At 41.9% G+C, this 12,846-nt stretch overlaps 1 pseudogene across 1 annotated transcript; it reads right to left on the reverse strand.

Moving 5' to 3' along the window:
- Positions 1-505: 505 nt before the first annotated feature.
- On the reverse strand, positions 506-11,970 carry LOC110525606 (apical junction component 1 homolog pseudogene; annotated as a pseudogene). Its single transcript, XR_016496942.1, has 2 exons — positions 11,755-11,970; positions 506-5,712 (listed from the first exon to the last, which is right to left on the reverse strand). The product of XR_016496942.1 is annotated as an apical junction component 1 homolog pseudogene (transcript).
- Positions 11,971-12,846: the final 876 nt, after the last annotated feature.

Consider the following 12,846-nt stretch of genomic DNA (forward strand, 5'->3'; position numbering starts at 1 on the left):
GGGATAGTGTCTGTTGGCAAATTCAGTCACTATCAACATTTAAGTAATATTGAGATACCATTTAAATGATTATCTACATTGTCTTGGTCTGTTTAATGGGCTGTAGGCTTTCTGGAGTTCTAGCTTGCAGTGCAGAGAATGTTCTTTAACGTGTCATGGCTGATTTGATTTACAGTTTGTCAATGCATCAGTTAGACGAGGATGTTCAATTTATTCAGTCTTCAAGTAATTCCGACTGTCCTTCAGGGCTATCTGATAGAAGTGTGAATAACTACAGACTTTCCATATACATAGTGTTTATTTTGGTCCTAAATTGTAAGACCAACAAAAATAAAGGGGAAAGACTAAATACCAAGTTGTTAATGTGTCCTTCAACTTAGTCTATGTATCACATTGTATGATCATTGTTTTAGTGATTTGTACAGTTTACTCGAGAGCCTTGATATGTCTGAATATAAGGCTCTGCATGGTTTACTCTAGAAGAGAAATGCAAAGAGAAAGGTCAATCTTTATTTTCGGTTTATTATACATGGGTTATAAACGTCACAAATAGAAAATTGGGTGACATCTTGCAGGAGGAAAAAATAGCAACTTTAGATTTGTCAGGCTCTATCAATGGAAACATAACATGCTTGTTTCAGTGCTGTGTAGATGCATTAGGAGACATTCTGTATAATGTATGTTCAAGTGCAAAAGAAGCTCATAGCAGCTCAAAGCTCCAACTTATCATTACCAATATGTCCTGTTTAAATGTTAAGTTGCTCTTTTGTTTCTTCTTTTTATTGCATTTGTGTGTTCATTTACAGGTATGAAATACATTGGGCGGAATAGGATATTAATAGATATTCTTCAACAAATGTGTTAGTTAAAACATTTTTTCATCAACCAAAAATAGTAGTACTAATATTTCATATATCTTCGAAAATAATATTCAATTCCCAAGCATTGAATGTCAGTTTATTATAACCATTGTCAGTCTTATCATGAGCATAATCAATATTAAAATACCTGAATATAAATAACGTGCTTTAGGCAAAATAAATGTTCATTTGCAATGTCAAGCAAATGCACCACATTAATTTACAGTCAAGAGTCAAGCCTTACAAAACAAATCCACACATTGCTTTCTGTCAAATGCATTTTCTACTGAAGGCCACTATCAAACAAGTTATCAAGCGTGTTACAATGAATTTAGCAGTGTAGAATCAGTACAAAATCTAAACAAAGTGATGAAAGAGGGTGCAATTCAAATGCCTGAAACAAAATCAACAACTGGGAAACTCAAGGGGTGAGAGGATTCAGAGCCTAGATGTAGACACCTGATTTTTTTTATCCATATGTAGCCATAATGAAAGTATTATTATCAGCAGTGATATTAAGAGTATTAACTAAGATTTCTACCCAGACCCTGGCACAACACAGCAATTTCAAGAGATTCTTGATATTCAAATTAGAATCATTTCTGGATATATTGAAGCATCTGCAGAAATACAACGGTCAGTATTTTTAAAATATATTCCAGCTGCTGAGAAAAGCTTCAACAAGTAGAACACTAGTGGAGATTATGCTTTGAAGCTTTAATCTAGTTTACTTTAGAAATGCTCTTAATAGTAGTGCCTCCCTCAGTTATATTCAGTTATATTTTTTATTATTTGTGCTTGTTCCAACCCAGTTCATATGGTATCAACACAGACAGTACCTTGTCTAAACAGGGATTAAAACTAAATAATGACTTGTAAATACAGTATGACCATTTTACATGCAGATCAAACTATTTCAGTGTAACAGGATCAAAACAATGCTACTTCAACCAAAAACGACAATGATAAAGTGTTACATTATAGTTTGTTTGTGTGTGCAACATCAGTCAACCTTTCCTGCACATTGTTTGCATGAATCACTTCTAAATTATATCTAATTCTTAGTGATTCATATGCAAACATTACTACTGGTAGTCTTATTAAAGGGATACTTTAGGATTTTGGCAATTAAGCCCCTTTTCTACTTCCCCAGAGTCAGATGAACTCATGGATACCATTTCTATGTCTCTGCATCCAGTTTGAAGGAAGTTAGAGGTAGTTTCGCGAGCCAATGCTAACTAACGTTAGCACGAAGAGTGGAAGTCTATGGTATCTACTAGCATGCTGGCAGTTACCATAGACATCCAGTCATTGCGCTAACGCTAGTTAGTAATTGTGCTAGTTAGAGACATAAAATAGTATCCACGAGTTCATGTGATAATGGGGAAATAGATAAAGGGCTTCACTGCTAAAATCCTGAAGTATCCCTTAAACAATCTTCCTTTCTGATGTAAAATACATCATAAATATCTGTTAAATCACATGTACATACACGTACATATAGGTGACATCAGAGGTGCACAGGTCAGTACTATATAATATCATCCAGGAGATGGGGGGTACCCACCCAGTCTAGCGTTCTGGGATCAGAAGCAGCCATGATCATACACATGAACTGCTTCCCTGTTCTCTTATCTATGGGGTAAATGGTAGTGGGCGTGAATCTCTTGTTGCTCTCCACAAATTCACAGAGTTGACGGTATATTTTGGGATACTCATGACGCAGGAAGACTCCCCTGGTCCTGAGCTCACGTTGGATATTGATAAAGCAGATCTCTCTGGCTTTCATACCCTCCTTTCCCTCTTTGTCAATATCAGGTGTGCCTGGTGGCGGGGTGAGAATGAGTGTCTCCATGTCACTTTCCTTCTTGAAGACCTTTTTATCTGGGCTGGAGGAGGCCAACGAAATCTTTGCATATTTTCGGACTGTTGGTATTTGGACTCTTGGTGAAGGTCTGTTAGGCACTAGTTCACCAACAGCTATGGATACATTCAAGAGAAAACATTCATTGGGGTCATACTCATTGCCAGCCTGCTGCAGGTCCTTACAGTAATCCCCCAGGTTGTCTTTGAAGCTGTCCAGCTCTCTTAGAGACAGATATGTTGGGGACATGACAAGGCTCTCAAGCCCAACCTTCAGGAAGTTGTCAGCAGTCCCTGGGCTAGCAAAGCCCAGGAAAAGAATGCCTCTCCCTCTGGAAAGGTAGCCAGCTTTGGCAATGCGAGAGAAGGCTTTATGGATCTCAGATTTCTCTCTGCAGTACTTCAGCATGTGCCTGCACACACTACTGATACGCCCATATAGACAGTTCTCTTTATGGCTGTCCCAGTCATCCCGACGGCAGTTCCGGGAGCAGTAGAAGGTGTAGCAACTATGACAGGATTTGAAGTAAAGACAGGCATTGAACAGGGTCTCTGTCCGCTTGCACTTCTTGTTGGCACACATCATGGTGTCATCGTCGTCTGTGCTGTGGTCTGGGGAGATCTCCTCTGGACTCCTTTGTATGCTCTGTAAGCCATCACACCCACTGTCTGGGTCTTTGATTGTGTCAGGGCTGGTTTTAGTGGAGGCGATTGGTGAGCTCAGAGTTCCTAGACTCTCTAGGCCTCCTAGACTCTCTAGGCCTGAAGATATTAGCTTTCCTTTTTCATCATCCTCACTAATCAACTGTTTTAGTTGGTCCATTAGATCCTGACTAGGCCGCCTGCTGGTCGAGGGTTTGTAGTCAGTGACAAGATCAGCTAGCAGCTCGTCCAGTTGCTCTAGGCTCTGCTGCAGGGAATAATCTTTGTGTTGTCTGTCTTTGGTCAGCTCCGCTGACTCAGATGGCTGCTCTTGATGACGAAGAACATTTAGAGTTGGCACCTTTTCACAATCCAGTGCATCCCAGGTGGCTGAACGCACATCTTGCAGTTTGTGGTTGCGTGCGCGTATGTCATTGTCGGTTATCGTGATCTCAGGAGTTACAAACCATAGCCCAGCCTTAGTGTTCCTTCCAGGATTGTTTGGACCTTTCTCTAAGGAGTTTTCAGAGAGGGACAGGGCAGCATAGCGCCTTGGTGAACTAGATAGATTGAGTATAACTGGCTTTGGTGTATCATTAGGAAACAGAGCATGTCTCCCCTGGTATAACAGATTATCATAGCTGCGTCCACACGGCACTGCTTGCTCCCTGTCATGACGAGGATAAAGAATATTGTCCCAGGACTTTGAGTGTTTTCTGACTTCTGCTCCCAGTCTGTTTGGCTCCACATAACTGTTTTCAAACCAGGGGGACATTACTGGCTCTTGTCTTACTCTCTGTGGTGTCAGCTGAGTGGACTGGTTAGAGTATCCAGATATACTTGAACAATACCAGTCATCTGCATAGGCCTGGGACATTTGTGTACGTCGACGGCCCTCCGTGTGATATGCCCTGTAAGGAATATACTGTTCTGCTGGAGGGTTGTACGGCTTGCTGTATAACATCCTGGAGCCATTAGACTGACAGGGATAGCCCCTGGGTTCTTCCCCATAGTATGCTCTTGCCTGTTGTGTTTGAGCAAAGTATGGCCCTGCCTCGCTTGTGGAGTAAGGTCTGGTATAGACAGCCTGCACAGGGTCTCTGCTGGACATGTGTTGCTCTGTGTAATATGGCCGGACTGGGAGAGTGTGAACCCAGCGAGTCCGTGGATCATGCACATACTGACCATTAAGAGTACTGCCTTGGCTGGTGAGGCTGGAATTATCATCCTGATAGTATGCTCTAGCAGAGGGGTGGACAGGGTATCTGGTCGGATCCTCAGTGTAGAAGAATTTAGTGGGTATATTGGGGTTTGAAAGAGTCCTCTGCTCCCTTGACAAGTATTCCCTTGGCATTATAGTGGAGGGCACCCTTCGCATGTCTACTGGCTGGATGTAGCTGGGGGGCCCGCAGGTAGTGTACTGATATGTTTGTCGATAATCGCCACTGTAACAGTCGTTAGGTGTGGGTGTCCGTACCTGCCGTGGCACAGACAGACCTCTGCTCTGACTGAAGTAGGAGTATCTCTGCCAGGGATGTTCAGTCCTCATGCTCTGAGACCTCCTGGATGTGTGCTGCAGGACCGCTGCATCTGGCTTGATATCCACACGACACCTGACATGAGGAGTGATGGCTGGCTCATCCTGTTTACTCTCCTCAGAGAAACAGTCTGAGACGTAGAGGGGAGAGTGTGGTTGCAGTTTTATAGGGTGTACCTCGTTCGAAAAAGCCTGGTTAGAGGAGTAAGAGTCCCGGTGTGGTTCAGATGTCCTTAGAGGGGCGTTTGGTACAGCCTGTGGGACACCTCGTCCTCTCCTGGTTACCGGTGAAGAGACTGACATGGGCACAGGGGTAAGGGTGGTCTTGACTCTGGGAGCACTTTTTGATCTTGTCCTTTTCTTTGAATCTGACCTCGTGGTGGTTTTGTCTGGGTTGGCATGCTGTGGTGGGGGTAGTCTAATGTTGAACAGATCAGGGGACGAGAAACGGAGGTGTCCTGGATGATCCAGGCCATTCCAGGTCACCTCTTTATGCATCCTCTGATGCTCAGTCCTCTTGTAAGGATACTCCATTGAGGCAGAAACGGGCTGTGGGTCGTCCAATGACTCAAGGTAGTCAAAGCTACGGCAGTGTCTTTTGTTAATGGTTTCCGTGTGTCGCTCCAGTTTGTCAATCATTTGCGAGTCACATTGTTGGAAGGGGCTGAGCGAAATGGAGTGCCCAGTGATGGGATTTAGTTTGATGTCCCGATACAGAGTAGATACCAGTATATCAGGGGGATCTGTGCGTGTCATCTTATAGGGACTCCTCCGATCTCCCCATTCAGATTGATTCAAGATCAATATGGCCTGAGAAAAGAAAGAGAAAAGCATTTTATATCCATTTAAAACATACACAGAAGTGGTTCTACACAGACATTAACATGTTATGATGACAGAGATTAACAAAATAAATAATCAAATGATTATTTAATTCAGCACTTTTATCTTCCATACGGTAGGCCTATTTCATTCCAGATCCAATGAAAAGAAGGAAAAGTTCACATCTAGTAAAGCATCTTAAACTTGAAGCCTGTAATCTGTGGATTTTCACACAGCTTGAGAAGAAACAGATGAAGGATTTAATTGTATCATGTTGCGGTGTGCTTTTCTGCAGTGTCCCGCACAAGGTTGTTCTAATTTTAGGAGAGTGGGAAATCTCGATTTTACTGCCCATCATATTGCCAAGATGCTTTACACAGCATCTAAATCTAAGACTAATATCTTGGACAAGATCAACACTTGAGAAACATACTCTTAGAAGTACGTGCTATCTAGAACCTAAAAGGGTTCTTCATCTGTCCCCATAGGAGAACCCTTTGAAGAACACTATTTGGATCCAGCTAGAACCCTTTGGTTCCAGGTAGAACCCTTTTGGGTTCCATGTAAAAGCCTTTCCATCAAGGGTTTTACATGGAACCCAAAAGAGTTCTACCTGGAACCAAAAAGTGTTCTCTTATGTGAACAACCGAAGAACCCCTTCGGAACCCGCTTTTCTAAGAGTGTACTAATATAGACAAGGCCCAAAAATTGACATTTAAATAGAGAGAAACAATTAAAGTAACAAATACTGAAACTGTGGATGTTCCCCTCAAAAAAAGAACTGCATTTCTAAGAGGTCGTAAATTATCAGTATTGTATTGTAATGGCAAATCAGACTTAGTCTTAGTGGGATCTTACATACAAAGTCTGGTCATGAAAATAGTGCAAAACTGTATCTGTACAGATATCTGTATCTGTAATCATTCACTCTAGAGAAAAAGAGTCACTAAACCATAATTCAATGGTTTGTTTCAAGCACTTTGGGAATGATTGTGTAAGGATCCAAACCAACAGTAGCCTGCAAAAGTATTCACCCCCTTGGCATTTTTCCCATTTTGTTGCCTTACAACCTGGAATTAAAATAGATTTTTGGGAGTTTTGTATCATTTGATTTACACAACATGCCTACCACTTTGAAGATGCAAAATATTTTTTATTGTGAAGCAAACAAGAAATATGACAAAAAAACAGAAAACTTGAGCGTGCATAACTATTCACGCCCATGAAAGTCAATACTTTGTAGAGACACCTTTTGCATCAATTACAGCTGCAAGTCCCTTGGGGTATGTCTCTATAAGCTTGGCACATCTAGCCACTGGGATTTCTGCCCATTCTTCAAGGCAAAACTGCTCCAGCTCCTTCAAGTTGGATGGGTTCCGCTGGTGTACAGCAATCTTTAAGTCATACCACAGATTCTCAATTGGACTGAGGTCTGGGCTTTGACTAGGCCATTCCAAGACATTTAAATGCTTCCTCTTAAACCACTTGAGTCTTGCTTTATCAGTATGCTTAGGGTCATTGTCCTGCTGGAAGGTGAACCTCTGTCCCAGTCTCAAATCTCTAGAAGACTGAAACAGGTTTCCCTCAAGAATTTCCCTGTATTTAGCACCATACATCATTACTTCAATTCTGACCAGTTTCCCAGACCCTGCCAATGATAAACATCCCCACAGCATGATGCTGCCACCACCATGCTTCATTGTGGGGATGGTATTCTCAGGGTGATGAGAGGTGTTGGGTTTGCACCAGACATAGCGCTTTCCTTGATGGCCAACAAGCTACATTTTTGTCTCGTCTAACCAGAGTAACTTCTTCCATATTTTTTTTTACACCTTTATTTTACTAGGCAAGTCAGTTAAGAACACTTCTTATTTTCAATGACAGCCTAGTGGGCAAACTGCCTTGTTCAGGGGCAGAATGACAGATTTGTACCTTGTCAGCTCGGGGATTCGATCTTGCAACCTTTTGGTAACTAGTCCAACACTCTAACCACTAGGCTACGCTGCCACCCCACATGCCTTTTGGCGAACACCAAACGTGTTTGCATATTTCTTTCTTTAAACAATGGCTTTTTTTGTGGCCACTCTTCCATAAAGCCCAGCTCTGTGGAGTGTACAGCTTAAAGTGGTCCTATGGACAGATACTCCAATCTCCGCTGTGGAGGTTTGCAGCTCCTTCAGGGTTATCTTTGGTCTCTTTGTTGCGTCTCTGATTAATGCCCTCCTTGCATGGGCCATGATTTTTGGTGGGCGGCCATCTTTATTTAACTAATTATGCGACTTCTGAAGGTAATTGGTTGCACCAGATCTTATTTAGGGGCTTCATAGCAAAGGGGGTGAATAGATTGGCACGCAACACTTTTCAGTTTTAAAACATATATATTTTATCTTTGAAACAAGTTATTTTTTTCATTGCACTTCACCAATTTTGACTATTTTGTGTATGTCCATTACATTAAATTAAATTTCAGCTTGTAATAAAACAAAATGGAAAAATGCTAAGGAGGATGAATAAGTTTGCATGGCACTGTATATATGTAACAACCGACGCCGGAGATGACAAGCAGGTACGGGGAGTCAAAGTGTATTCAGGAACAGACAGGTAACAAAACAGGAACAGCGTCAGCACACGGGTAAATAACGACAAATGACAATTAATGCTGAAGCAGAGAACAGTGCGGGGAACCAGACAGATATAGTTAAGGTAATGACAGAGGTGATTGAGTCCAGGTGAGTCCAATAATTGCTGAAGCGCATGGCGGGGGGATGGCAGGTGTGTGTAACGATGGTGGCAGGAGTGCATAATGCTGGGGAGCCTGGCGCCTTTGAGCACCAGGGAGGGGGAGCGGGAGCAGGTGTGACAGTACCCCCCCCTCTAGGGGTGCCACCTGGCGTCCCACCTGGGCGAGTCTGACGTGCCGGCTGAGGCACGGGCGCTGAACAAGCCGGCTGGGTGTAAACTCCCGACGAACCGGCAGAGGCATGGGAGCCTGGCGAGCCGGCTGAGGCATAGGAGCCCGACGATCCGGCTGGGGCGTGAAAGCCTGTCGATCCTGCTGAGGCGTGGGAGCCCGGTGATCCGGCGGAGGCGTAGCAGCCTGATGAGCTGGCTAGGCGTAAAAATCTGACGATCCGGCTGAGGCCCGATGTGGGATGGGTGGCTTCGAGCCAACCGAGACAAGAACATCTCGCACCAGCTAGGGCGACAGCTCGACGAGCTGGCTTAGACACCCCCTGTTCCATCAGCAGCACTCCCCGATGCTTCGTATGAAGGCTTCAGCATTCTGTAACAACCGACGCCGGAGATGAGAAGCAGATACGGAGAGTCAATATTTATTCAGGAACAGACAGATAACAAAAGAGGAACAGCGTCAGCACACAGGTAAACAACTACAAATTACAATTAATGCTGAAGAAGGGAACAGAGCGGGGAACCAGACAGATATAGGAGAGGTAATGACAGAGGTGATTGAGTCCAGGTGAGTCCAATAATCGCTGATGCACATGACGGGGGAAGGCAGGTGTGCGTAATGCTGGGGAGCCTGGCACCTTCGAGCGCCAGTGAGGGGGAGCGGGAGCAGTCGTGACAATATATACAAAAAGTATAACAGTGACTGGCAACTCCTCAGTAAATAACTCCCTTTCCATTGATTGTAGACAACAGTCAATCCCCTCCCACCCAAAAATAAAGGCTATATAAGATGCCAATGGTTTGTTTTCAAGAGTCAAGATCACTGACTCTTTGTTTCACACAATAAATAGATTTTCAACAGAATAGATTCAGTGGAATAGTGGCTTTCAGTATACACAGAGTATTTCACAAGTACATAGCTTGCTATTCATATCTTATACAACAGTACATTGTAATAAACAAAGGGGTATAGTTGACCACTATTTATATGAAGAAATGGAATATAAATAATGTGTCTCTGTTTAAAACCAAGAATAAGGGAGTATCTGAGTATCCATGTTTCAAATAGTGCAAACATTTCAATATTTTTGCACATAGACCTTGCTTGCAATGCTTTTTCGACTTTTAAAGCATATTTTCATGACAGAGAGACAAACATAGAGGCTCCCTTGTTGGCTCTCGCCCATGAGCTAACCCTGAGATACCATCTGTTCATCCTGAGGAGAGAGGTCTGACCAAACGTCTCCCCCGTCTCCACAACACACCTAAATATAATCTACACACAGCCATCATAACCTTACCAGACCTACAGATACTATTAAATAATGTACCATGGTTACAGTCACTGACTCATCTTGTAATTGCAATTTTCAAACCCGATTTCAACATACAGCAAATATGTCCTTTTTTAATATTACACCATATAACACAATTGGTAACTAACAACCTGGTATCAAAATATTTAAATGGTGTGTTTGTTTAAATTAATGTCAACAATATCATTATTGGATTATTATTATGTTACTACTATTTTACAATGTTATTTCTAAGGAAATACACAGTAAATATTGTGGCAGACTGTAAGATGAAGCATAACCAAATATTATTTGACAAGATAAATGTTTTTAATTATGGCTATTTATTTTTCATTACATTGGTCGCTGTCTAATTGATGGCCACCACTGAAATGCCACTGAAGCATGAATATTCTCTAATCAATCTGACATCTGTGTCAGCCATGCTACCCAAAATAGCAAAGATTCTGGAATTAATTAATAATATACAGTATTACTCAGAAAGTGGGTAAATTGACAACACTGACATTGAAGTGCAGACGTATGTGTGTTTGTGTGTGTATGTGTGTGTGTGTGTGTGTGTGTGTGTGTGTGTGTGTGTGTGTGTGTGTGTACAATCATACCCTCTTTCCACCATTATGCAATCCATAATAATCCATATCGCCCAACAAAACAAAGTCGCCTGATTTGCTCTCATGCTAATAAAGGCATTGAATGTCCTTTTAGATGGTAAGTCATCAGTGACAGCATTTTTTAAATAAACGGTCACAGAGGATGCAGATTTATTGCCTTGGTACTGTATGTCCTTTGGTTAAAGAAGGCTATTTATCCTGAGGCTAATAAAATAAGAAAACACACCTTTGAGCTAAACTATGGTGGATCTCTGAAATGTGTAACTTTTTGTCTCTTCTGATGTTGCTGAAATAAAGGATATCAGAATTAACATTATATGGCTGAATCGTGATAGCCCTACTCTGTTCGCATTGTCTCATTTGAAAATTAGGAAATCATTGCAATCTGGAGAAAATAGCCATTTACCTGACAGTAATGTCTTCAGTATACAGAGTAGGCGACAGACATCGTTTATTTGGTTTATGCATAGGCCTATACACAATATAATACTTGCCCATGATTATGTAGGCCTATATAATCGATGGAAGAGAAAAATATATATATTTTTCCATAGGCTACAGAAGTGCATCAGGGGCAAGCGGGACCACTTTCACTTTAACACTGTAAACTATTACAAATAACATTGGCTACACTCACATACCACATGCCATGTCGCCTGGATACACTCAGCACACACTGAAACATTCAAATAGGCTAGTTTTTAATAGATGTTCGACGGGCCAGTTATGCACTCTCTCTACGTGAAACGAATCCAACTTAACCTACATAGGCAACCTGTCCGTGTCGCAAATTGTCAAATTCCCTCAAAACAATTGATAAGAAAGTAAACAGTTTATCCACAGAAACAACTGTTGGGAAAATGCATTGATACAATAGGTCTAATATGCGCTATTGTAACAGTGTCATGATTGGATCCGATGTCTGCATTTGAAAGGACAGTGATCATTGAGATTTTCTATTTTCAAAGGTGTGATTTTGGCACACCAAGATCTGAAGCACACTTTGTCCTCGTTTATTGATGCGGCACGGCATTGCTGACCCAATGTATTTGAGCATCGAAGACATCATCCGAGGAGAGGTAATCACACGCTCAAATAGACCAAAATGTTGTGTCCGTACTCAGAGGAAAAAAGGAGAATTTTGAAACCCGTCCTTTCATTCCATCATCAAATAGGAGTGGATATCATCTTACCCTTCACGCCAATGATCCGCTTCCATCATATGTAGGCTACATGATCAATCCTTAGCTCCTGTTAGGTGCAGTTTTACTACATGTCTTATACAGTCTTTATAACAATCATGCCATCTTCGCATTTAGTGCTACATGTTGTCCACAACACAGTCAACAGTGATTTAGTGCGCCCTCATGGTTTATCTGAAGCATTCGTAGCAATAAGGGGGTGTGTCTGAGTCTGCGCTTATGGGTATTAAATGACGCACTCGCGTGCATTAGCATGTGAGTTTGTATGCTTGCGTGCTGATGAGCGTTTATGAGGGACTTTGTCGTGTTTATTAAATACATGTCTCTGAGGAGAATTGCATACTATCTGTGTTCATGAAAGTAGCTGCAGACACAAAAATTAAGGGTAATTTTTCATCACTGTTCATATGGGAAGATAATTCCCCAATCATTTTCGCTGAGCTCTCACAGGTATCCTGTCAATGAAAATTAACTCTTCATTATTTGCTTAATTTATTATTAATAATTAATTTATTAAACTGACATTATTTCCTAATCAAAATGTACTATGTGATATGAGGCATGGCAGCATGTTCAAATGTACACCTAAAAAGCTCCCTGCTGTGTTCACACAAGTTCTTCACTCATTTTGTCACATATGATTAACTCACAATAGTCTCTTGCACAACAGTAGAAAGACTACTGGTGATAAAATGGTGGATACATGTCAAAAGTATTTGGGGCTCTTCAGTGAAGTAAAAAACAAGATAGCAAAGCAAAATCTCTGAAACAGTGACCTCTCATCAGCACAGGGTAATGACTCCAGCTCCCCGCACCTGCTCCTCAATCTCACCTAGACACAGTTTCTGCATTAGTTGAATTGATGATGGTGACAGCACAATGTGGGCCCCAAAGCAGTAGTCACCAGCTGCTGCAGTAAACCTGCTTACTAAAGCAGTCTTACACAGAGAGAGGAGAGAAACAAGGTACAGATAGTGCTCACGAAGATTGAAATGATGGCCTCTACATCTCTTTGGACATATAACATACAGTACAGCACCAGACCAGACCAGTTTCCCATAGCAGTAGAATAGGGAGCATTAA

Source organism: Oncorhynchus mykiss, chromosome 6 (assembly GCF_057628025.1).
Source record: "Oncorhynchus mykiss isolate SJ-2025 chromosome 6, ASM5762802v1, whole genome shotgun sequence".
In the NCBI taxonomy this organism is placed as follows: domain Eukaryota; kingdom Metazoa; phylum Chordata; class Actinopteri; order Salmoniformes; family Salmonidae; genus Oncorhynchus; species Oncorhynchus mykiss.